Source organism: Cynocephalus volans, chromosome 10 (genome assembly GCF_027409185.1).
Source record: "Cynocephalus volans isolate mCynVol1 chromosome 10, mCynVol1.pri, whole genome shotgun sequence".
Taxonomy (NCBI): Eukaryota; Metazoa; Chordata; class Mammalia; order Dermoptera; family Cynocephalidae; genus Cynocephalus; species Cynocephalus volans.
In genome coordinates this window covers 60,014,671-60,038,444 of record NC_084469.1, presented here as the reverse complement: position 1 = coordinate 60,038,444, position 23,774 = coordinate 60,014,671, and the positions used below count along the sequence as shown (strand labels likewise).

General features: G+C 48.5%; 1 pseudogene; it reads left to right on the top strand.

Moving 5' to 3' along the window:
• The first annotated feature begins 1,868 nt into the window (after nt 1-1,868).
• Nucleotides 1,869-21,935, top strand: LOC134389072 (cadherin-5-like; annotated as a pseudogene).
• Nucleotides 21,936-23,774: the final 1,839 nt, after the last annotated feature.

Here is a 23,774-nt window from a genome sequence, read left to right as displayed (position 1 = left end):
TCGTTTCCTATGGCTGCTGTGACAACCTACCACAAACTTGGGGGCTTAAAGCAGCAACAATTTATTTCTTTATTGACTTACGGTTGTGGAGGTCAGCAGTACTGAATAGCGCTCAGGTGCTACAATCTGGGCTGCATTCCTTCTGGAGTCTAATCCATGTCCTTGCCTTTTCCAGCATCTCGAGCCACCTGCATTCCTTGGATTGTAGCCTCACGTTGCTTCAGCCTCCTGTCATCACCTCTTCTCTTTCCTGATTCTGACCCTCTTGCCTCCATCTTCTGAGGACCCTGTGAGTACATTGAGACCACCCCACATATTAATAGGTTCCAGGGATTAGGATGTGGATATTCAGCCTATCTCACTGACCCAGCCACTTCTTGAACCCCAGCCCCTGTTGCTCGTTTCTATCTGACCCGGGACTTCTTTTCCTCCTCAAACTTACTAACCATTCTTCCACCTCAGGGCCTTTGCACAGGCAGGTGCTGCTGCCTGGAATTCCCTTTCTTCCCCTGGCATTCCTATGGCTGACACTCAGGCGGTGGCTGAAGGGTCAGCTCTCCCAGAGGCCTTCTTTAACCTCATAGTCTCCGCCAGCTGCCACCGCTCTCTGTGGCAGCCCCATCATCATTCCCTGAACACTCTGATCACCAGCTGATGTTTTTCCTTCTACTTGTGTTCCTGTTGTTCCCACTATAGCATGCACTCCCTGAAGGCAGGTCCCATCATTTCGCTCTCTGCTGCATCCCACTGCCCAGCATGGAGCCTGGCACACAGTAGGCGCCCAACAGCCACCAGCTCAGAGCTTGGGCTGTCACCCTTCCTGCCCAGAAGTCTAAGAACTTTCTCTCTCCCTGTTCCTTGGTTTCACTTCCATTTGTTTTACTTGATCATCTTTGAGTCACTTCTCACTTGAGGGATGAAGAGAGAACCAAGACTCGCTGCTGCTTTCCGGGCAAAGAAGGAAGTGACCCACAGGGCCCGAGCCTCCCCTGAGTCAGGACCAGCTTCCTGACCAGGACTCCCAACCTCCCCACTCCCTGCCCCAAGCCTTTGTTCATTGCCTTCCTCCTGCCTGGAGCATCCTACGTCCAGGGCGTGAGATCTCTCCCTGCTCGACCCCCTCCTTTGCGGCTGAGGAACTGAGGCCTGGAGGAGGCAGGGCCCTCTGCCAGGCACGTGGCACCTGCATTCTGGGCCCACCAACTTTTGAACAAAAGACCCCACATTTCCACCCCCACCCTAGGAGTCCACTTCCTTCTGGGCCAGAGGCAGGAACCAGAGGGCAGGGGCCTTGATTGCTAATGTCAGCGGGCCTAGAGGTCAGCTTGCCCAGATCAGACACCCTAGGTCCTAGTGAGGCCAGCCTGGCACCAGGCCTGGGGCCTGGGGAAATGTTATTCGAGTTTAGAAACCTCCTGGGATGTACAGAGTCCAACCTCTCCCTCAGGGGACAGCCAGGGGAGGAGCCCATTTCATCCTGCACCCTGTGGGTCCTTGTCTCTCTCCAGGCATGAGCTCTGGAGCTCATGCATAGAGCTTTTGGAGCTACCATCAGCATCAGCATCACCCCCTCCTCTGGGAGACCCTTCCTGCAGCCCCTCTTCTGGGTTCTCACATCCCCAGCACTTCCTTCCATTCTAGCACGCATGGCCTGCAAGTAGCAATTGTTTCTGTGTCTGTCTTCTGCCTCCCAGAGTTTGAGCTCTTTGGGGGCATGGACAGGGTCTGGTTCTGCTGGTGTCATCTGAGAGTGAAGGGTGAAGGAGTGAATGGACAAACGTTGTTCAGTTCTCCATGGGAGATGCCCACAACCCTGGGCAGTAGCCACCATGCCCTGATGGTATCTCTCCTCTTTCCCCAGATCTGTCTCTCCTGGAAAGGTGCAGAAGCTCATGATCCTGGTCGCTGTATTGGGTGCCTGCCTGGGCTCGCTGGTGGCAGCTGCAGCAGCAACAGCAGGCACTAACCCTGCCCAACTGAACACTCCCAGCATGCTGCCCACCCTCTGGCAACAGAAGAGAGACTATATTTGGAACCAGATGCACATCGATGAAGAGAGAAACACCTCAGTGCCCCACTATGTGGGCAAGGTAATGCTCAGGCCCCAGGCCAGGAGAAGCCATCAGCAGCTGGCCCATAGTGACAGTGGTGGTGGGGATGATAATAATGGTAAAGATGGTGGTAGATATTGTGATGGCTGTGGGGGTAGAGGTGATGATTGTGAGGGTGATGGCAATCGGGGTAAAAATGGTAGAGGTGATAGTTGTGGTAGTGGTGCTGGTGATAGTGAAGGGGAAGGTGAGGATGCTGATGGTGGTGGTGGTAGTGATGGAGGTTATGATGTTGATGGTGAAGGGGTAAGATGATGGTGGTGGTGAAGGTGTAGGTGGTGGTGGTGGTGGTGGTGGTGGTAGTGATGATGGTGATAGTAGTGGTGATTGTGACGATGGCAGTCATGAAGGAGAAGGTGATAATGATGGTGATCATGGAGATGATGGAGGTGGTGGTATAGTTGATGGTGAGCACCATGGTTCATTTTCTCCCAGCCTTCAGTCTGTAGACAAGATAGCACTGGCAGAAGGACCACCCCATGCTCAGCCTGAGAAGGCTAGCCTCGCCTGCGGGCTCAGGGCATAGGGTAGAGCCAGCCAAAGCTGTCACTAAATTTTCTCCTCTGAGAGATCCGGAAAGGCCTGCGCAGCCATCTACAAAATTGTGCTGATAACAAAGTGAACCATCCAGGTCATAGTTTGCCAACCCTGGTCTAGGCTTCTGAACCTGCTCAAAAACCCATTTCTCTCAGAGCATCTCATCCTTGTTTCCATGACCCCCACACCACTCCTCAAATTCCAGGACACTCAGAGTGAAGTGCCTGGCCCACCTCTAAGCCAGTGCCTAGGGCTCTGACCCTCATTTTGTCCTCCTTTAAAACGTATCCATCCAAGCCCACCTTCCTAGAGCTCGGAGCTAATCTGAGTGACTGCTGAATTTTCTCACCATGTCAAATTGTCATTGATGTCAAAACTCTCCAGTCTAATTCAAAGGAATGGTCCACATGATGGAATTTCACATGCAGTGACAGTTAGATGGAGGAGGTATTTTGAGAGTTTTCGGTGAGGAAGAAGGTTTCTGAGTGCATTAAAATCTCACCACATCAGCTTCTTGGAATCTGAACATTGGTCACAAGAAAGTATGGGTCAGTGTACTAGAGAAAGTAAGGTCGGTTTCAAGCACTTGACTGGGTACTGGGAAGTCAACTGTAGGCAAAAACAGGCATGGTTCCCAACCTCATGGAGATAGGGGTCAGCAAACAACCACCTGTGGGCCAAATCTGGCCCACAGCCCAGTCTGGTAAATAAAGTTTTCTTAGAACACAGTCACCAGTCACACCAACTCATTTAAGAATTCATGCAATGATGGCAGAGTTGAGAAGTTGTGATGAGGACCATATGGCCCACAAAGCTGAAAGTATTTACTATCTGGCCCTTTACAGAAACAGTTTGCCCACCCTAGTCTAGAAGGGCAGAATATGTCAGGCAAAGTACTCTTCCAGTGGTGGTGGTGAGTGGTGCCCTCTGGTCCTAGAGAAATCCCCGTCTGGCTGAAGCACCAGAAAAGCCCTGCCAGCTAAAGGAAGCAGGTGGGGCCAACTGGGAATTTCCACTCACAGTCCCACCCCCAGCCAGCTGACTATGCCCATAGGCTTTTCTTGCTATCCAGAATGGATGGCAAATTTTAATACTCCAGCATGGCCACTCAGAGAGGAAGAATTTGCCCAGGATCACAAAGTGAGACCAGGACAGAACCTTTAAGGGCTAGGTTCCTGACTCTCAGCATGAATGTGAGCTCTGTGTCATAGAGGAAAATATAGTCAACCCACCTATGACCTTCCCAGTGGGATAACTGTGCCATGAATCAGCCTCTGAAGAGAATGGCTAGTTCCAAGGAAAATCTGTGGGGTAAGACAGGGAGTGTCAGCAGAAACCGGGGCCACCTGCATCACATGCCGCTGTGGAGGGCTCACCCAGGGCCTGCCAGCAGCAGAAAGAGTGCTGGGTCTGCCACCATCTGTCAACAGCGTTCACTCGGCACCCTGCACAGGGCCAGGGACAGAGGATCCACCTGGAGAAGAAACAAGAGTACCTGGGAAAGGCTAGGACAGTGCTCTAAGGATCACCTCCCGGCTCCCAAGGATGTAATCCAAGGGAAGGAAGTCCCTGTTTATCAAGGTCAGAGCCTGGAGCCTTTCTTTACAGACCTGGATGGACAACAGGAGACATCCCTGAGCAGCCTTCTGAATCCATAAATATGGGTCAGCTTGGCTTTTGGCATTGAGATGTTAATGTCCAAATACTGTGGTATTAGAAAGCGGGAGAAGCTCCCAGAAACCCATAACCCTTGTCTACTCATGAGAAAGACATTCGACAAATTCCATTAGAGGGACACCCTACAAAATACCTGTCCAGTGCTCCTCAAAACTGTCAAGGTCATCAAAAACAAGGAAAGTCTGAGGTAATATCACAGCCCAAAAGAGCTTAAAGAAATACGATGACTAGATGTCATGTGGTGAACTGGATGGGATCCTGAAACAGAAAAAAGACATGAAGTAAAACTAAGGAAATATGCATAAATGATGGATACTAGTTCATAATAATCTATCATTATTGGTCCATTCGTTATAACAAATGTACCACACTAATGTAAGATGTTAATACTAAGGGTAAAGATGAACAGTCATATAGGAACTCTCTGTACTTACCAATTTTTCTGTAAATCTAAAACTGTTCTAAAAAATAAACTCTATTTAGGAAACATCAGCCTACAGGAAAACAGAAACTTCCATTTACATGAAATCATCTGCAGAACTCCAGTAAAATAGGTCCAAGCTGATGTGCCCTCCCACCACAGTTCCTGCCTTCGCGGGTCCTAACGCACCGATCCAGAAGGAAATTTGAAAACTGCCGTGCTATCCTAACCCTGAGCAACTCATGCAAGGCCCCAGACGGTCCCCTCTCCTTGAGTCCCCATTATCCCCACAGGCCACAGTTACAGAGCTGGTGGCTTCCTTGCTTGCTGTCCAGCTACTCATTGTACCTCCCAGCCTCTGGGCCTTGAAATCACCTCAGAAACTACCTGCCCCGTACGTACCACAGCACTGCCCCCAGAGGATTTGCCCGCACCAGCTGCCAACCTCTCCCCCTCCCTGTCCACCCAAGAGGTAGGGTCTTCACTATCTGCCTCCACTCCTTCACCTTCCAGACTCTTCCCTACACTCTGCCATTTGGCTTCTCACCCTGCCACCCTGCTGATGCTGCTCCAACCAAGGGCGCCAATGACCCTGAGCCCTCATACTGATCATGGACTGACCCTGACCCTCGATAAGAACTGAGCCCAGATCCTGATCATAAACAGAGCCCTAACCCTAGTCATGGACTGAGCCCTGATCCTGATCATGAACTGAGCCCTGGCCATCAGAAACACACATATCTTAGGACACCAATAGTATGTGTTACAAAAAATATATAGTTCAGTGGCCTAGTAAGTATGGGAAATCCTGAGTTAAAGAAAGCTCATTGGAATTCTTTTCTACAGGACTATACAATCACAGTCTCCAGGAGACTGTGACCATTCCAAAACTAAATTGACTGGGACCAACGGTGTGCTGATAAATGTTTGACAACTGGCTCTCCAGGGGAAAAGATCCTGATCTGCAGCAATTGCCAATTCCGTGGTGTAAATACTCTCACCATGTCTGATTTCAATCAACCAGTGTGACGTCACTGTGGGCAGAGTTGGGAAAAGGTGTGGATAACACATCATTATTTAGTATTTCCATCACACAGAATAACAGACATAATTAACCTCTTGAACACAGTAAAATAGTTTAGAAGTGATGAACTCTGAATATCTGTTACCTTTGTTTTTAATTTGATTTATTTAATTGTAAGTTTATAGAATTCCATGTTTAATAATGGCTATGTTTAACAACCAACTCACAAATATTCCTGAAAACTTAAGTTGGCTCTTGAAAGCCACACTGACACAAGCCAGCTTGAGCACACCACTGACTGTGTGGAACAGCAAAGGAGGCCAGTGTTTCCTGGAACTCATTTTCAAAAGGGCTGTTGTGCTCATAGAGCAACTCAACATCAACATCAGAAGCGATATTGTTTTCATTTTTCAAATGAGTTAACAACCACTCAGAGAAATTAAGTGACTGCAAAGGGGCAAAAATCTCTCTTGCCTTCCAATGGCACCAAGTATATTCTTCCACTCAAAAAATCTTTTCTAAGCACCTACTATGTCCCAGGTATCATTCTAGGCACATTGGGTGCTGCTACGCAACTCACACCAATGTGGTATTTGCAGTGACCTGGGCAGGAACAACTCTCTGGTGACCAGTCGAGGCCCTTGTTAAAAGCCTCAGTGTCACATCTAGGACCCCTGCATAGCACCACACGCCAATGCACACACACACACGTGCACATACACACACATGAACATACACGCACATGCACACGTGCATACACACATACCTACATGAATGCACGCTCACACAGCCACCACTGCCCATTCCCAGCTCACATTGCCTCTTATTTCCTAGATCAAGTCGAGCGTGAACAGAAAGAATGCCAGGTACCTGATCAGAGGAGAGTCTGTCGGCAAGGTCGTCCGGGTCAACGAGGACACAGGAGACGTGTATGCCTTTGAGAGGCTGGACCGGGTGAAGACCTCCGAGTACCACCTCATTGCCCTCATCGTGGACAACGACACCAACAGAGACCTGGGTTCTCCTTCCAGTTTCACCATCAAAGTTCACGACGTGAATGACAACTGGCCTGTGTTCATGCACCGGTTGTTCAATGCATCTGTGCCCGAGATGTCGGCTGTGGGTAAGTGCCCAGTCTGTCCCTCTCCATCTTCTCTCCCTCATCCCCATCCTGGAGGCACTTCTCACATCAACCACTTCACTGCCTGGGGTCAGGGTTCAGTGAGTTCAGGGCAGTGGTTATAACGACTGTGTTGCCACTTTATATGACTTGAAACTCTGGTCCCTAAAGACTAAGCTCTGAGCTGGCCCCAGACAGAGCTCTGAACCTAGTCATGGACTGAGCCCTGATCCTGATCATGAACTGAGCTCAGACCTAGTAATGGACTGACCCCTGGCCATCAGAGACACACATATCCCACTACTCTTTAGAGCAAATCCCACCCACTGCCTCTGACCCGCAGGATTGGCACACCAAGAGTGTAGCCTTTGTACATGAAGAATACCGAGCCCTGCTACTAATGCAAAAAGAGTCATCTCGAGAGGCCGTGTAGTAGTGGGGTGGAGGGCAGAACCCTGGCCATAAGGCGTGTCACCAGCCTGGACTCCAGGTTCAGGAGGTTATTATTCCTTCCTCAGTCCTCCCCTATTCTCCAGACGGTACCAGAAAAGGGCTTCCCTCTCCACCCGCTCAGTCTAGGGTCCCTAGCCAGGGCCATGAGACTAGAACTTCCTGTTAAATGTGGACCCTGGAGTTTAAGGGGGTGATGAGAGATGTGACACCACTCCTTTGGGGGAACCTTCCCATTTCCTTGTCCTCACCCTTCCAGGAGATGGAGAAAAGCCCTTACTCTCCTTGGTTTCTCCACCTGAACCCAACCCTCTGCCCTCTCCCTAATTTCCCTCATAAATGCACAATCCACCTGTTCTTTGCCTCCCTTCATGGGTGGCCTGGCTGGGCCCCCATCACTGCCAGCACTTTGTCCTCATGCCAGCTCCTCAGGAAACAAAGCAGCCTTTTCTCCCTGAAGACCTGGGAAGGTTGAGACAGGGAATAGCCTGAGTCCCATCTGCCCTCATCCAGGGATGAGGTGAGGGGCCAGCAGTCTCAGTGCAGCAACCTCAGGATTCTCTCTCTGCAGGGACCTCGGTCTTCCATGTGACAGCAGTGGACGCAGATGACCACACTGTGGCAGATCACACCTCTGTCTTGTACCAAGTCCTGAAGGGAGAAAATTATTTTTCCATCGATAATTCCGGTCTGTGTGACTAACAGTCCTGGGCAGGCACCGACTTGGGGGATGGGGGATGAGGGCTGTGAATATTCCAGGTGCAGATGCTGTGAGGAACCCAGTCTGACAGTTGTCACCAATCATTGAACCACTCTGTCCCATGGAGGTGGTCAGTATCACAAGCAAAGACAAGGTGGCTGGTCAGGGACGAAGGAAGCAGACAGGTGCCCAAGACATGGACTTAAGTCCAGGGAACAAAAGCAGGATCTTGTTACCCAAGCAGTGACCGAGAGGCAACAGAGAATGCTGGTTAGCAGCTCTGGGTACAGGTTCAGACAGATCTGGTTTCTAAACTCTGGCTCTGCTACCAACCCCCTCTAGAGACCTTGGATAACTCAACTAAACTCTGGGAGTCTTAGTTCCCTTATCTAGAAAATAGGAATGCCTATATTGGTTTTGTAGTGTAGCTGTGAAGTTTGAATTTGATAACGTATAGAGTGAGCATAGCCACATAGTTTTTGTGACTTAAAAAACTGTAAGGACTGAGTCTGGAAATTAGATGGTCAGTCCTTGGGCTCACTGTCTTCCAGAGGGATGTCAAGTGCATAGCACAGATACCATTGCTATCCTGCGGTGCACGAAGACAGACATCATTAATCCATCACAGCACTCTCACTCTGAGCCTGGATGTGTCCTCACGACTTTTCTCAACACAGTGCTCCAGGTGGCTAGGACCAATATTGGACCAAATTGCTGTATACCAGCTTTGGCCTCACAGTGCAGGCTGTGGAAATAGTGGATGTGTACTCGTGGTTCTCAGCTATGGCTGCATAGTGGAATCAACTGGGGAGCTTTTAAGTCAGGTTCTCTCTGGCTAGGGCCCAGGCATCAGTATTTTCTAAAAGCTCCTAGGTAACATGGCTCCAGCTGGGACACTTTTACAGGACTCATTCTCATGACAACCAATAACTTGGACCGAGAGTTGCAAGCCAGATATGAGATCATGGTGGAGGCACAAGACACCCGGGGCCTCTGGGGGGACTCGGGCACGGCCACTGTGCTGGTCACTCTGCAAGAAGTCAATGACAACTTCCCCATCCTCGTCAAGAGTGAGCCCCTCCTTTAGGGTGCTGGGGAGGTCGGGGGTTGGAGCACTCCGGACTCAATAACTTGGGGGCTCTGGAGGAGGAGCCCTGAGTCCGTCTCCCTCTCTACCCATCCCCGGGTTGACCTAAGGCCTAGAGGAGTCCTTTTGGTGCAGGGAGGGGCCTTTCTTTCATCCTGAACCACATTCTCACAGATGAGAGGGAACCATGCCCCCTGCTGGATGCTACCCCTGTGCCCAGAGCCCCACTACAGATAGGAGCAGTTTCACCCAGATCCTATGGGCTCAGGAAAATCCAGGCCCTGAGACTCAAGCCCCAGCTAGAAAATTCCCACAAGCCAAAGAGCAGAGGGACAGCAAAGCTCTGTATCCAGAGCCAGGGCTGGGCTCTGATGCCAACCACAGACTGATTGTCCCCCAAAATATGTGTGCCAACAGCTTTTCCCATGCCCTGGCTGAGGCCGGGCCAGAAAGTCACGTGGCTCTGTCCATTTGCAACCTCTGGTGCTGGATGTCACAACTCAGAGTCTCGGCCACACAAAGACAGGCCAGTTCTCCTGGAGTGGCCTCATTGTGCGCAGCAAACACTCCCTGAAGGCAGAACTTGTCTCTCTTATCAACTGATAGGTCCCCTAGCAAAGTGACTGGCATACAGTAGGTGCTCAATAACTACTTGGATGAATAGAGGGATGGAGGGATGGACAGATAGGGCAGACCTCTTTGCCAGAATCCCAGGGTTTTTATTATTATCGTTGTTATCATTATTTCATCCATGTCCATTTCCTGTATCAATATAAGGTAGGATAATATAAAGGTATAATCACCTTGTCTATCTGATTAACCCACTGCCCTTTGGGGCACACTATTTGCATCAGCCATGTACACATTTGTGGTGCCTGAAGACATCCGCGTGGGAAGCCCCTTGGGCTCTCTTTTGTGGAGGACCTAGATGAGCCCCAGAACTGGATGACCAAGTAGAACATCGCGCAAGGCGAGTACAGGGACACTTTCACCATCGAGACAGACCCCACCCACAATGAGGGCATCATCAAGCCCATGAAGGTTTGTAGGCTTGCCTGTGGCAATGACATCAGATGCGGGGTTTGGGGTTCCTGGCATCCTCTGCCCAGGGGCTGCTCCTGAGCCGGAAGCCAGCAAAGGAGAACATTCTGGGTCAGCTCAGAGATGGCCATGAGCTCATGGAGACTGCAACCCAGTGTCTTGGGCTAGGTTACCCCTGAAGCAAACCCTGACACAAGGATTTGGTTATAAATCATTTATGTGGGAGGTGATCCCAGGAAGCCCCAGGAATGTCAACATGTGAAAAGAAGGAAGCTAATATTGGGCTCATTAATGGGAGTGTAGGCAAGTGGGTACCTCCAGGGCACAGTATTGAACACAACTCAGAGTTGCAGAGCTGAGGGCAAGGGAGCTGGGGTATTTATACACCAAACCCCTGCAGTGTTGACTGAGGGCTGCTCCTGGGGGCATTAACTCCCTGGCACTTCCTGGCCTGCACTGTGTCCTGGCCAGTAAAAAGCCATCAGCAAGTAAGAAAACAATGGGTGCCTGGGAACAGGACATGGTTGGCCAAGGACAGTGGCTGGTTCTGACAGAGAAGTCAGATCCACTGTATCTGGGAGAGGAGGGAAAGTCCTGTCGGGGCATAAGAATGGCTCCGGGATTGCCATGTAGAGGACTCAGAGTCCTGGGCCTGAGTCCCTCTCTGGCCCTGCCCCATGCTGGGGACTAAAGATACCCAGGGGAGAACACAACCTCCAGAGTCAATGAAGCTCTCAGGGAGTGGGAGAGACAGACATATAAACATAAAGGATAGCCGGGTGTGTTGAGTGCTATGTATCAACACCATGCAGGGAGCAACCACCTCCTCAGGAGGGGCTTCTGAGAGGGCATCTGATTGCTTCTGATTGGCTTCTTGAGGGATGAGCAGCAGTTCATTAGGCATGAAGGGGAGGAGAAGCATCCTTGGAAAAGGCATAAAGAAAAGGCAAGTCCTTAAGGACCAGCGGATAGAGCCACTAGTCTGGGAGCAGGACCATGGCTGATCCATTGTATGTCCTCATTAATCGCAACGGGGTCAGGCACAGAGCCAGGGTTGGGGTGCGGTCATGAGGCTGCTGAGATGGAATGGGGGTAGCTGAAAACAGACGCCAGGCCCAGCCTCTCTCTTGATAACCTTGGACATATCACTAGTCCGGGCCACAGGCTCCTCATCACAAAATGGGCAACCCCCTAGTACTACCGTGCAGGGTTGCTGTGAAGACGACATGCCACCTCCTTAGCTCAGAGCAGGTGCTCATCATAACGTTCCCCTAATGCAGCCCCTGGACTATGAACGTATCCAGCAATACAGCTTCACCATCGAGGCCATGGACCACACCATCAACCTCGGATACCTGAGAGGCACCTCCAGCAGAAACATAGCCCACATCATCATCAACATCACAGATATGGATGAGCCCCCCCAACTTCCAGCAGCTCTTCTACCACTTCCAGCTGTGGGAGAACCAGAAGAAACCTCTGATTGTCGTGGTGATAGCCATAGACCCCAATGAGATTTGGTGCAGAATTGGGTAAGCACTTGGTGGTTGTGTTGATGACAATGACAATGACAATTCTGGCACTGATGTTCTTATGTCTGCTCGTCTGAGTCCAGGACTCAGAGAGGAAAACTGGCTTCTCCCAGCATTGCATGGGAAGTAGCAGAGGCAGAAGGAGTAGCCCAAGATCTTCCACTAACCCACTTGGGCTGCTGGGACCTTGTCCTGCCTGCGCACCCCACTTTGCATGGTCCTGGCCATCCAGAGCTGTCTGTCCTCTGCTCTACCTTGAAGCCTTCCTTTAGACCATGGTTCCCACAGGTCCCATCTAGCGAGATATGACCATCAAGAGAACAACCAATCTATTTCTGAATTCTTTATTCTATCGTTCTGTGGCAGAGCCAATCTGTTTTATTCCAGAAGCTTTATGCTAAATTTCAGTACATATAAGGCAAGCCCTCCCTTGCTATTTTTTTTTATTTTATATAATTTTTATCCATTCTCTTTTATTCTTTCGTATGAACTTTAAAAATCTTTTATCTGTTTTTTAAAAAAACTAGAATTCTAATAAGAATCGTGTTTATATATCAATTTTGGAAGAGTTAACATTTCTATGGTACTAGGTCTTCTTATTAAGGTCAAAATATGTCCCTCCATTTTGGCCGTATCTCATATTTTAGGACTACTGCTTTCATTACCATTGCATTCTAAATACTCTGTGATTACAGTTTTTGTTTTCCCTTTGACCCAGTGGTTTATTTAAGAGATTGACTTGGTTTATTTCTTTTCATTTACGAGTGATAGGGTGTTATTTGGTTTTTGTATTAGCTCATCCTGTGCAGTAATACGATTGTATTTTTGTTCATTTCTTCCTAGGATATCTAAACTTTTGCTTTGCATATGCAAAGGTTTGTAACTACTTTACCTTCAGTAGGTTTGCAACTTTTATCCCTAGGAAATTACCCAGTTTGTTCTGCTTAAACATTTTGCCTTCGATTCCATGTTGCCTGATGTTAAGTTTGTCAGTCCTGGTTTCATGTTATTTATATTTGCCTGACATAAATGTTCTAGCCCTTACTATTAATTTTTCTAGGTCATCTGGCATTAAGTTGTCTCTTGAAAATAGAATGTAGTTGGCATTGCTTTTTAATCTACACTGAGATGCTTTGTGTTTAATGTATTTGCATTTTCATTATAAATGATAAGTTTAATCTTACTTCTTTTATCTTGTTTTATATTTCCCATTTCTTAAACTTAATGGCTTTTTTCTTTACCCTCACCTTTGCTATACAGCCTATTTTTTCTTTCTCTTTTTTCTCCTAGATAATTGGATGGAATACATCTATTTTTATTTCTACCTGTAGATTTACTTCTACTTTTGAAATTTTAAATGTTTTCCTAGACCTATATTTTCTAGTTAAAAATATCACACACACAGAGACACACACACACACACACACACACACACACACACACACACACACACACACACACACACCATTGCTTTCCCATTTATGATAAAGAAATCAATAGTTTCATTTTAATTCCTTCCAAACCAGGATTTTACTTTATGTTGAGACATTTCTTGGTTAGATGGAGTAAGTTAAAAAAAAAAAAAAAAAAAAAACTTAGGACCCATTTTTGTAGGTGATATACTTTCTGGCTCTTGCATATTTACAAATTCCTTACTTGCTTTGCTTTCTTATTTTAATACACCTAGGTGTGCTCATATAGTCCTGAGATCACAGACACTATCTTTCAAAATTGCTATCAATGTGTGATAGCATTTAATTTTGTAAGGAAATCCGGGGTGAATCTGATTCGTCTTTCTTTACAAAGAATGTATTTTTTCTGTCTGGACTCTTTTTCAATTCCTTCACATAGCCTTGAAATTCAAAGTGTCATCAGGATATGCTCAAATATTGTTCTCTTTTTACAATTATGCCTGATATCGATGACATCTTCTAATCTGTAGACTTAGGCCTTTCTTCAGATCAGAAAAGTTTTATTTTTTGTCATTTCTTCCATTCTATTTGTTCTGGAATTTTTCCTCAGTAATATATATATATTAGTCCATGTCTGTTGCTTATAACAGAATACCTGAACCTGGATAATTTATAAAGAAATGATATTTATTGCTTAGAGTGTTGGAGGCTCAGAAGTCAAAAGTCCAGTGAATACATGTGGTGAGGGCCTTGCTCTTGTTGGTGGTGACACTCTACAGCGAGGCAGAGTATCACATGGCTAGAAAGGCAGGAGTAAGAGAGCTGACCCACTCCCTCACTCTCCTTATAAAGCCATCAGAACCACACTTATTACCACCCACTAAACCATCAACTTATCTCTACATGAATGTATCAATCCACTCACGAAGGCATAGTCTCGTCACAATCTAATCACCTCCCAAAGACCCCGCCTTTCAATTACCATGTTGAGGTTTCCCACTCTCAACACTGTTATGAAACTTTGGGGAACACAACTCAAACTGTAGCTATATATAAATATGTGCGTGTGTGCGTGTGTGTGTGTGTGTGTGTGTTTGTGTGTGTGTATACGTATGTGTGTATATAGATTCATATATAGATTCATATATGTATATTAATCTCTTTGTAACTTTTTTCCTGATTTCTGAAGGAACGTTCCAAATTTTTACTTCACAAATGTAATTTCTTTTTAATTATTTCTTATCTCTTCCAGGTTCTTTTGCATTTCTTCCTAGCTCTTGCTCAACTTTCTTTTCACTGATCACAAAAACCAATTCCAGGTGTTGTAGAGTGTCACCTACCCAACTCTGAAAATGCTATTGATGGTCTCAGGTAGCACCTTCAGCCTGGTGACAGCACCATTGCTAAGACCACAGATATTATCCCACCCCCTGGATCCCTCTGTTGCTGTGTGGGTCTGCTCAGTGTTGTGAGTGCTGGAGTGCAACGAGCCGTGAAAGAGGAGGGTGGGGAAGCATGCAGGGGACAGGTCCTGAAGTGCCCTGTCTGTCATGCTGAGAGTTTGGACTCAGCAAAGAACAATGAAAGCCATAAAACTCTCTTCCCTGGCAGATACTCCATCCGGAGAACTAGTGACAAGGGCTAATTCTTCCGAATAACCAAGCAAGGGAACATTTACAATGAGAAAGAACTGGACAGAGAAATCTACCCCTGGTATAACCTGACTGTGGAGGCTGAAGAACTGGATTCTAGTGGTGAGTGACCCCATCTGCCAGGGGACCTGGGCTCTTTTCCTTTACCCTCATTCTTTCAAAACTGGCATAATCTGTCATTTGGGGTCTCTAAAGGCATTCCAAGCACCTGCTGAAGCACCCCTTGGCTGGGATGTGATGGAGCTTCCATGCCCAAGTGTGGTCCCTGAACCAGTAGCATCTGCATCTCCTAAGACCTTGCTGGAAGTGTAGAATCTTGGTCCTCACCCCCATATTGAACATCAGAATCTCTTGCACATCATAGTTTGAGAAGCACTGTTATAAAGCAGGTGCGCAGATGTCTCTGTGATAAGAATTACCTATGGCACCTATGAAACAGAGCTTCTCAGACACCTCCCTGAAGGTTCTGGTCCAGGGAGCCAGAGATGGCGCCTGGGAATGTGCATGGAACAAGTGTCATGTGGTTCTTATTATCATGGATGTTTGGGAAATACTCCTTTGGGGGTTGTTTATGCCCCAGTTGATGGGGTGGATTCAAAATCTGAAGCAGCTTCCAACTCTGAGATTGATAGTTTCTCCAGAAATTGTGTAACTTTTGTGGGCAAGTGTTAGAGTTTCCTTTATCTATTTGAAAAATCCCAACCATCCTCCAGGAGAAGGACTATTCCCATTGTACCCAGGATCCCCCAAGGGCCCAGAGAGGGGCAACTGTGGCCAAGACCCCACCAGTGCTACCCCGGAGGGCCCTGCCCCCTGCTGGGCCCACCTAGACCCTCACATCTCCCAACCTGGCAGCTATGCCCCAAATTCAGGACAGACTCCTACATGTTTTCCAGACCAATCTTTGCTCCTTCCTTCCCCATTCATATAATTTTAAAATTAGAAAGATTTTAAATATGGAAAATACAGAAAAGGAGAAGAAAACAATCCTCTCATAATGCTGTTAGCACTTTAGTGTATTTTCTCTTGTCTTTTTTCTATACATATTTTTAAATAAGTGAGATCATAATATTTGTATAAAATATCCTGTGTTTTTACTTAACCTTATTCCAGAACAATTTTCCCATGGTACTAAAATAATTTTTTAATTACATTTTTAAAACGTAATTTACATGGGCATTGTAAATGGTCATATATTCCATTCTTTTTCAGTGGCCTAAATTATTGACCCAATCTCAGCATCTTTTAGGTTGTTTACCTTTTTAGTTTTTTTGTAATTATTTTGTTTTATTTCTTTAATTAAACTACATTTAGGTGCCGGCCCGTGGCTCACTTGGGAGAGTGTGGTGCTGACAACACCAAGTCAGGGGTTAAGATCCCCTTACCGGTCATCTTTTAAAAAAAAAAACAAAAAAAAAACTACATTTATTTATTTAAGTCCATTTAATTACTTAAGTAAATTATTGATTTCGTTAATTTAATTGAGACCTTTTTAAATGCACTTACATTGTTTACATTTTTGATTCTCACAAGTAATACATCAGTAATCTTTCTTACATATGAAGCTTTGCCCCTTCCTCTTTCACACTCCTTCCATCCAGAACACCACTCCTGGCCTCTCTTTCAGAGGTCCATAGCCCCCTCTCCTTCCAAAAAGCAGCTTTCATGGAGCAGCCCTCCAGGACTACCTATCCACACCCCACACACTCAGGACCAGCATCAGCTGAGTCCCCAGTGGTGACAAGTCCTCTCCCGTGCAGGGACCACCCACAGGCAAAGAATCCATCGTGCAGGTCCACATTGAAGTTCTGGATGTGGATGACAACGCCCCAGAATTTGCCCAGCCCTATGAGCCAAAATTGTGTGAGAAATGCAGCCCAGGGCCAGGTGAGTCTGGCTCAGGTAGGAGGGTGGGGCAGGCTTAGGGGCCGAACCTCCCATCCAGTCAGCTGGAGTTCTACTGAGCTTAATGTAACCTGTACAACAGCCCTGGAGAAAGTAACATTATCCTTATTTTACAGATGGGTAAACTGAGGCTCAAGAGACACTGTATGGAGAGTAGATTGGGGGGGTACAGGGGTTGGTAGAAAGAGTGTCCTTATGAAAGCCATTTATGTTAGTGTTGCAGGTGAGAGGCAGCCATGGTCACATCTAAACCCAAAGTCTCCATCACTGAGCCCCAGGCCACCCCAACACCACCACTGACCATCCTCTGTGTTACACACTCCAGCTGGTCCTGCGGATCTCTGCAACAGACAAGAACATAACACCACAAAACGTGAAGTTCAAATTTGCCCTGAGCACTGAAGACAGCAACTTCACCCTCACGGATAATCACGGTGCGCAACAAACCAGTCACTTGGCTCTTAGCAGGGTCAGGGGTCAGGTTATTTAAGTCTTAAAGCAACCAGGGTCAAGGACCAGGCTACCACTGGGATTTGCAAGTTATGGGATACTTTGTACAACTCTGGCCACATACATTGTACAATCCTGGGCTGTGTGATGGTCAGAGCCACCCTGGCCAAACTGCCAAGTCCACGTGGCCTGCCATTCCCCATAAGATGGCCAAGTGGGTGTGCATCACAGAACAGGTACGCGGTGCAGGCTATGGATCCCTTCCCACATTGGAATCTCTGTGCCTCTGCAAAATTACAAACTGTCCTGTGATGGGGAGCTTTGAGGTCACTCCCAAAGACTCCAAGCTGGAAATGTGAAACCCTAAATCCCAAGAATACAGTGAACTTTGTCTTAATTCAGCTACAATGATGACTTACCACTAGGTGGCCCCTGAACAGGGTATGGTCCACCAATCACAGCCCAGAGGGTCCTGTGATGTCAGTAGTGACCAATCCAAGCTTCTGATGAGTATTTCCTTTCTAGAGTGATGATGCTGAGTTGATTTAATGCCAGCCGATGTAGACAGGTTTCCATGGCCTCTGCAACTTCCTCAGAAAAATAGAGAAAATGCCCCTTGGGTCTAAATTGAGTGATCCTTCACCCAGCACAGGTTGGGATCTCCGCTTGTCCTTGATTGGTGAAACTGTGGTTGCTGAGGACCCCTGTATTGAAACAGCCTATTGCCACCTCTGAGAAAATTTGAGGAGTGGGGTCCCTGAGAAGAGAGGACAAACCCAGGGAATCAGACACAGCCTGTCCTTAAGGAGCCTCCTGTGGGATAGGGAAGGTCCGTGATGTGTAGACAGTCAACGAAGGACCATTCAACATTCAACTGTCTTTAGAAGTAAATCATGTGGCAAAAACACCTGTCACCCCATCCCCAATGCCCACCTCAGAGTAGGGATCGACAATGGGGAAGAGAGCATCAATCCCACCCCAAGGACACCTGTATGCAACCAGGAGGCAAGTCTGTTGGTCTCAGATTCACTGACATAGTGAATGTCATGTATGTCAAAATCTCTAATTTCTCCCGTAAAATGTCAATGGCATATCCTTTATTTTCAATCATAATAGACTTAATATTGAAATGTAATGATGAATAATGAAATGTATTTGGCTTTTGTTTGAAATCTAAAAGGCAGCTTCCTTGGCTCTCAGCTGGCTTCTTGAGTGTGCCAACCCAGTGTGGCTCAGTAGATCCTGGGCCCTCTTCTGATCATTGGTATTACAACCTCCCAGGAGCCTACAAAGGACAGATTATCTGGCCTCTGCCCACAATCACTGAATCAGAAATCTGTGTGTGTGTGTGTGTGTGTGTGTGTGTACACACGTGCACACGTTAGGAGGAGGGGAAGGGGTCTGAAGATCAGTGTGTTTAAGCTCCCTGGGGAATTCTTATGTACATGAAACTGCTGACTGGAGCTGGGAGGAGGATCCAATATTTGGATCAGAGCATATCCCCATTCCGGACTGCCCAGGAAACCCTCCATTACATATGGAACTATTCTCTCTGTGCTCGCAGGAACGCGTGCATTGTTTTTATTGTTGTAAGCTTCCTTTATAACAATGGCTTTTCAGGGATAGCAGAAACATCCTTAGAAGTTAGCATAATACTAAAAGACTTTAAAACTTTATTTTTCCTGATTGCTTGTCAAAGCTTGAAACAGTCATTAATTAATTGAGCTGAAAGAGAAAACTGCCTGTTACTGGAGTGCGTTTAGGGAAGGGGATGAGGTCAGGCATATCAGTCGCCCACAGAAACAGAAAGCAGGGACTTTACGTTCTGGCCGAGCCATTCTTGGAAGTTGGGTCAAAGCAGCTTTCCAAAATATCCCATCTGTGGAGGAGTAGACCTGCGCTTAAACGGCTAAAACATGAGGCAGGCGATGCAAAGTGCAGACACACAGCCCGGGCAATACACGGGCTGGTGCAGTCAGGGAGGGCTCTCTGGGGAGCCGCTTCCCCGGCCATGTGGCCTAGGGCGGTGGATGCTCCTGGCAGAGCCTGACTCCACTGCCTTGGCGTTTCCAGATAATACAGCCAACATCAGTGTCAAGTACGGGCAATTTGACAGGGGGCGTGTCAAGATCCACTTCCTGCCCGTGCTCATCTCGGACAACGGGAAGCCGAGCCTCACAGGCACCAGCACGCTGGCCGTGGCCGTGTGCAAGTGCAGTGAGCACGGGGAGTTCACCTTCTGCGAGGACGTGGCTGCCCAGGCAGGCGTCAGCATCCAGACGCTGGTGGCCATCTTCGTCTGCATCCTCGCCATCACAGGTCAGTGCTGGGCAGGGTGGGATCGAGAGGCTGGAGGGGCTTCACAGGAGGAGGAGAGGACAGGAATTCAGGCCCAGCCCCTCCTCCAGCCTGCAAGGCAGCCCTGGCTTGTGCACTATCCCGGGCTTCAGGGTCCACGTGTGGCACACAAAGATGACGGCTGCACCGAACCAGGCGTCTGGGTTGCAGGGGGCTTAAGACCCCTCTGCACTCATTGGGGAGAGGCCATCTCCACTTTAAAATAACTTACTTATGCATAACAGTTGCTCCTGGAACGTACATATTTTGAGCACTTACTGTGTGCTAGGCACTGTTCAGGCATGTATTTACACAACACTTAATTTTGAAAAAAAAAAAAATCCAGTTCTAAAGTGGAAAATTTAACATTGTCTAGTTTAGACTATGTCCTGGGGGCATTCTTTCCTTTCATAGAATTCCTCCAGCCTTGATATTTCTTTTTTTTTTCCCCTTATTTGGGCCTCAGAAATTTTAGTAGCATTTTAGGCCTTGCCTTAGTTTGGGTTTCACAGGAAGCAGGTCCTGGGAAAAGTTTTGGGTGCAAGTAGTTTATTTGGGAGGTGCTCCCCGGAAACCTCCTAAGGAAAAGGGTAGACAAGCAGGGAGGGGAGGCAGCTAGTGAAGGGCAAGGGATCAGGGAAGTGACCATCATGGACAAGGAGATTCACCTGCTGGGAACCTGGAGGCAGCCAGAGCTACACCTCAGCGTCTCTCCACCTGTGGAAGAGGAGCTGGTGTTTATCCACCCAACCCCATCATTTGATGGTTGAGGGCTCCTCCGAGGTGTATCAATTATCCTGCATTTCACCTGCCATGAGGTGACAAGGTCAGATACATGTGGTGCATTTCACCTGCACCACAGTGACAAGGTCAGATACAGTGGGGCACCCTCAGTGTCTCCCCTGAAAGGTCCTCTGGATATGACCCCTTTCTGGAGCTTGTGGAGCAGAAGGTCCAGACTGATTCCCCTTTTAATAATAATTAATGATGATGGCATCCCCACCACACATAGAATTGCATTTAACCTCATAACCACCTTCCAAAATATAAACAGAGCAGAGAAGTCATCATTTCCACTTCACAGACAAGGAAACTGAGGCTCAGGAAGGATGTCTCCCTGGGTATCCCACATACTTATGTATGCAGCAGTTTGTGAAAGGCTCAAGGACAGAGCCCAGGGGATGGTCTGAGCCTAATTTGGGGAGCTCTCTGTACCACACAGTCCACGCCCCCCTCAGGGAGCTGAGTCCCTCACACAGCCACACCCCTCAGAGCTTGCAGCAGGGTCGACGTCTACACCACTGTCTGAACATGGGACTCTGGGCAAGTCCCCTGGCCTCTCTGAGCTCAGTTTGCTTAACTGTAGAATAGGGATAATAATGTCTATGTTGGGTGAAGTAACATGAGCACCTGCCCAATGCAGTGCCAGCCCATATACAGCTGGTGCTCAAGAGGGTGGCTGCTGCCCGTGCAATGAGTCCCACGTCCACTGGCACCACCAATATCCACTGTCATCAACACAGTCATCAACAATGTAGTGACTCAGAATCTTTGCACTCCAAATTCCAATTCCATCCTTTCGCCCATTTCTGCCCCAACCTCTGGCCTCCGGGCCTTTGGGACACGGTGTGGAAGAATTCGCCACAGTGGGACAAGGAGGAAGGAAATGAGGATGCAGATAAACAGAGCTGAGAGGGAGAGAGGAGAAAGAACTCCAGCGAACCCCACTCTGTTCCTCTCCGCTCATGCACACCAGTGTTTGTGACAGCCAGGCAGGACCAAGAGTGTGGGGACAGATGACTCTCCCACGGGGACGGGTGGAGCCCCAGGCGTCCGTGTTGGACAAGTCATGGAGGAGTCCTGGCCCTGGAATTTCCGGGGATGAGGAAGGAATGGAGCGGGGGTCCCCCAGCCCGGCAGTGTCTAACTGCTGTCGCTCTTGCTTGCTGTCCGGCAGTGATCACCCTGCTCATCTTCCTGCGGTGGCGGCTCCGGAAGCAGGTCCGCGCCCTCGGCAAGAGCGTGCCAGAGATCCACGAGCAGCTGGTCACCTACGACGAGGAGGGCGGCGGCGAGATGGACACCACCAGCTACGACGTGTCGGTGCTCAACTCGGTGTGCCACGGCGGCGGAGCCAAGCCCCCCGCGGCTGTCGCCGGACGCACGGCCGCCGCTGTATGCGCGGGTGCAGAAGCCGCCGCAGCACGTGCCCAGGGCACACGGCGGGCCCAGGGAGATGGCCGCGATGATCGAGGTGAAGAAGGTCGAGGCGGACCACGATGGCGGCTGCTTGCCCTACGACACGCTGCACGTCTACGGCTACAAAGGCTCTGAGTCCGTCGCCGAGTCCCTCCGCTCCCTGGGCACCGATTCGTCTGACTCCGACATCGATTACGACTTCCTCAACGACTGGGGGACCAGGTTCAAGATGCTGGCCGAGCTGTATGGCTCGGACCTCCAGGAAGAGCTGGTGTATTAGGGGGCCACCTCCTTCTGGGCCTGGGGACCCAAACTCACTGGAGCCCAGGAGAGTCCCAAGTGGGCCCTGAGACCTCCGAGACTGGCACTCACTGCCCCGCCCAGCACCCCTCCCTCCTAGGTCCCAGAGACCTCACCGTGGTGGGGGGTCGAGGCGTAGCAAACTCCAGGTCCCTGAAATATCCAGAAAGCTACTTCAGTGATGGCTACCCCCTAAATGCTGGGAAAACCAGGCTAGTGTTCTGTCTGGGCTCAGACATCCCTCGCCTCATCACCCCCAGACCACCGACCTTAATTAAAGACTTTTCTGGCTCCACAAGGCTGCAGAGCGAAGCAGCCTGTGTTCAACTGCAAAGGGAGTGGATCTTCCCCTGAAAGCGCTGACCCCCCTGGTGAGGCTGATGAGGTCCTGGTGCCTATCTGCCTGGAGGCAAAAGGCAGAATGGCATGACCTCGGGGCAAGACTTGCTGCAGCCCAGTCCCCGGGAGACTGCCACCGTCCATCAGGCCTGATCTCAAGAGCTCCAACCCTGCTCTGACTCCCTCACACTCTCCCAAATGCCCCATCCCTGCCCCTCCCAGGCCTGTCAAGAGGGAGGAAAGGGCCATATGGCAGCTCCTGACCTTGGGTCCTGAGGTGACCTTGCTGGCCTGCCACAAGGTCAATAACTGTGCTGTGCTGAGCATTGAACCATTCAACTGCATTCAGGGAAATGGCTTATTGAACTTTGAAGCAACTGTGAATTCATCCTGGAGGGACAGTGGAGACCAAGTGTGACAGATAATAGGGTGAGGGCCACCTCCATAACCACCCCTTCTGGAGAGGACCTGAGACCCTGATTTGAGACTCCTCAACACCCCTCCAGTTTTACCTGTTAGGGCACAGATATTCCTGGAGCGGAAGACCTCTCCCCATATCCGCCTTGCTGGTTGTTCATTCATGCTGGCTCGCTCTCTCTCTTTTCTCTGTCTACTCCTTATCTCTTGACTTAAAAGCATCCAAAATGTTGCCCTCAGCAAGTCTGGCCAACGTCCAAATCCAGACATGACTGCATAACAGAGCCATGCTATGGCCTTTACATGCATTGTTACCATCTCAGGGAACCGACCCTGCAGAAGGCAAGGCCCCTGCCCTGCCCAAGCTCTGCGGTCATCTCTGCATCTCCCATACACGGAACATTCTACTGCAAACAGGCGTTAGGGAAGTGGCATCAATCAAGAGAGGCAGAGAAGGAGACAAACTCTCTAGCTCACCCTTTGTCATGGACTGAGGGTCCCACTCTGGGCGAGGCCCCTGGCACTGCAGGGGATTGTAGATAACACTGACTCTTTTTTTAATCAATAACTATTTTTCATAATGATTTTTTTTTTACTAATAATACTTACAAATTTTTAGTTCTCACAAACATATAGAATAAGTGTTTTTGCATAATAAGCAGGTTGCTGTCTAGGTTAACAATTTTAATTCAGATTTTTTTAGTTAGATAAACAATTTCTGTAATCTATTTCCTATCACTATAGTAATTGCTCTACAGACAATGACTATATATTGGCCACACTGGTGCATGAGACGTACTGTATTTTTTTAATACCTAAATAAAAATCTCGAGATTCTTCCATTTCTAGAACTGAGAGGGTTCATATGAAACATACACGCATGCACGTACACATGCCCACCACCACCATCATCAGAGGAACCCAGAGGGCAAGGGGACATTTGCAGTCAGGATTTTGGAGACACCGCAGAAAAGGGTTTGGAGAAAAGAATAACAAAGGACACCTAGTCCGGTCTTCTCTCCTCCCAGAGCCTTCACCCAGCCCCTGTACATACTGCACCCCT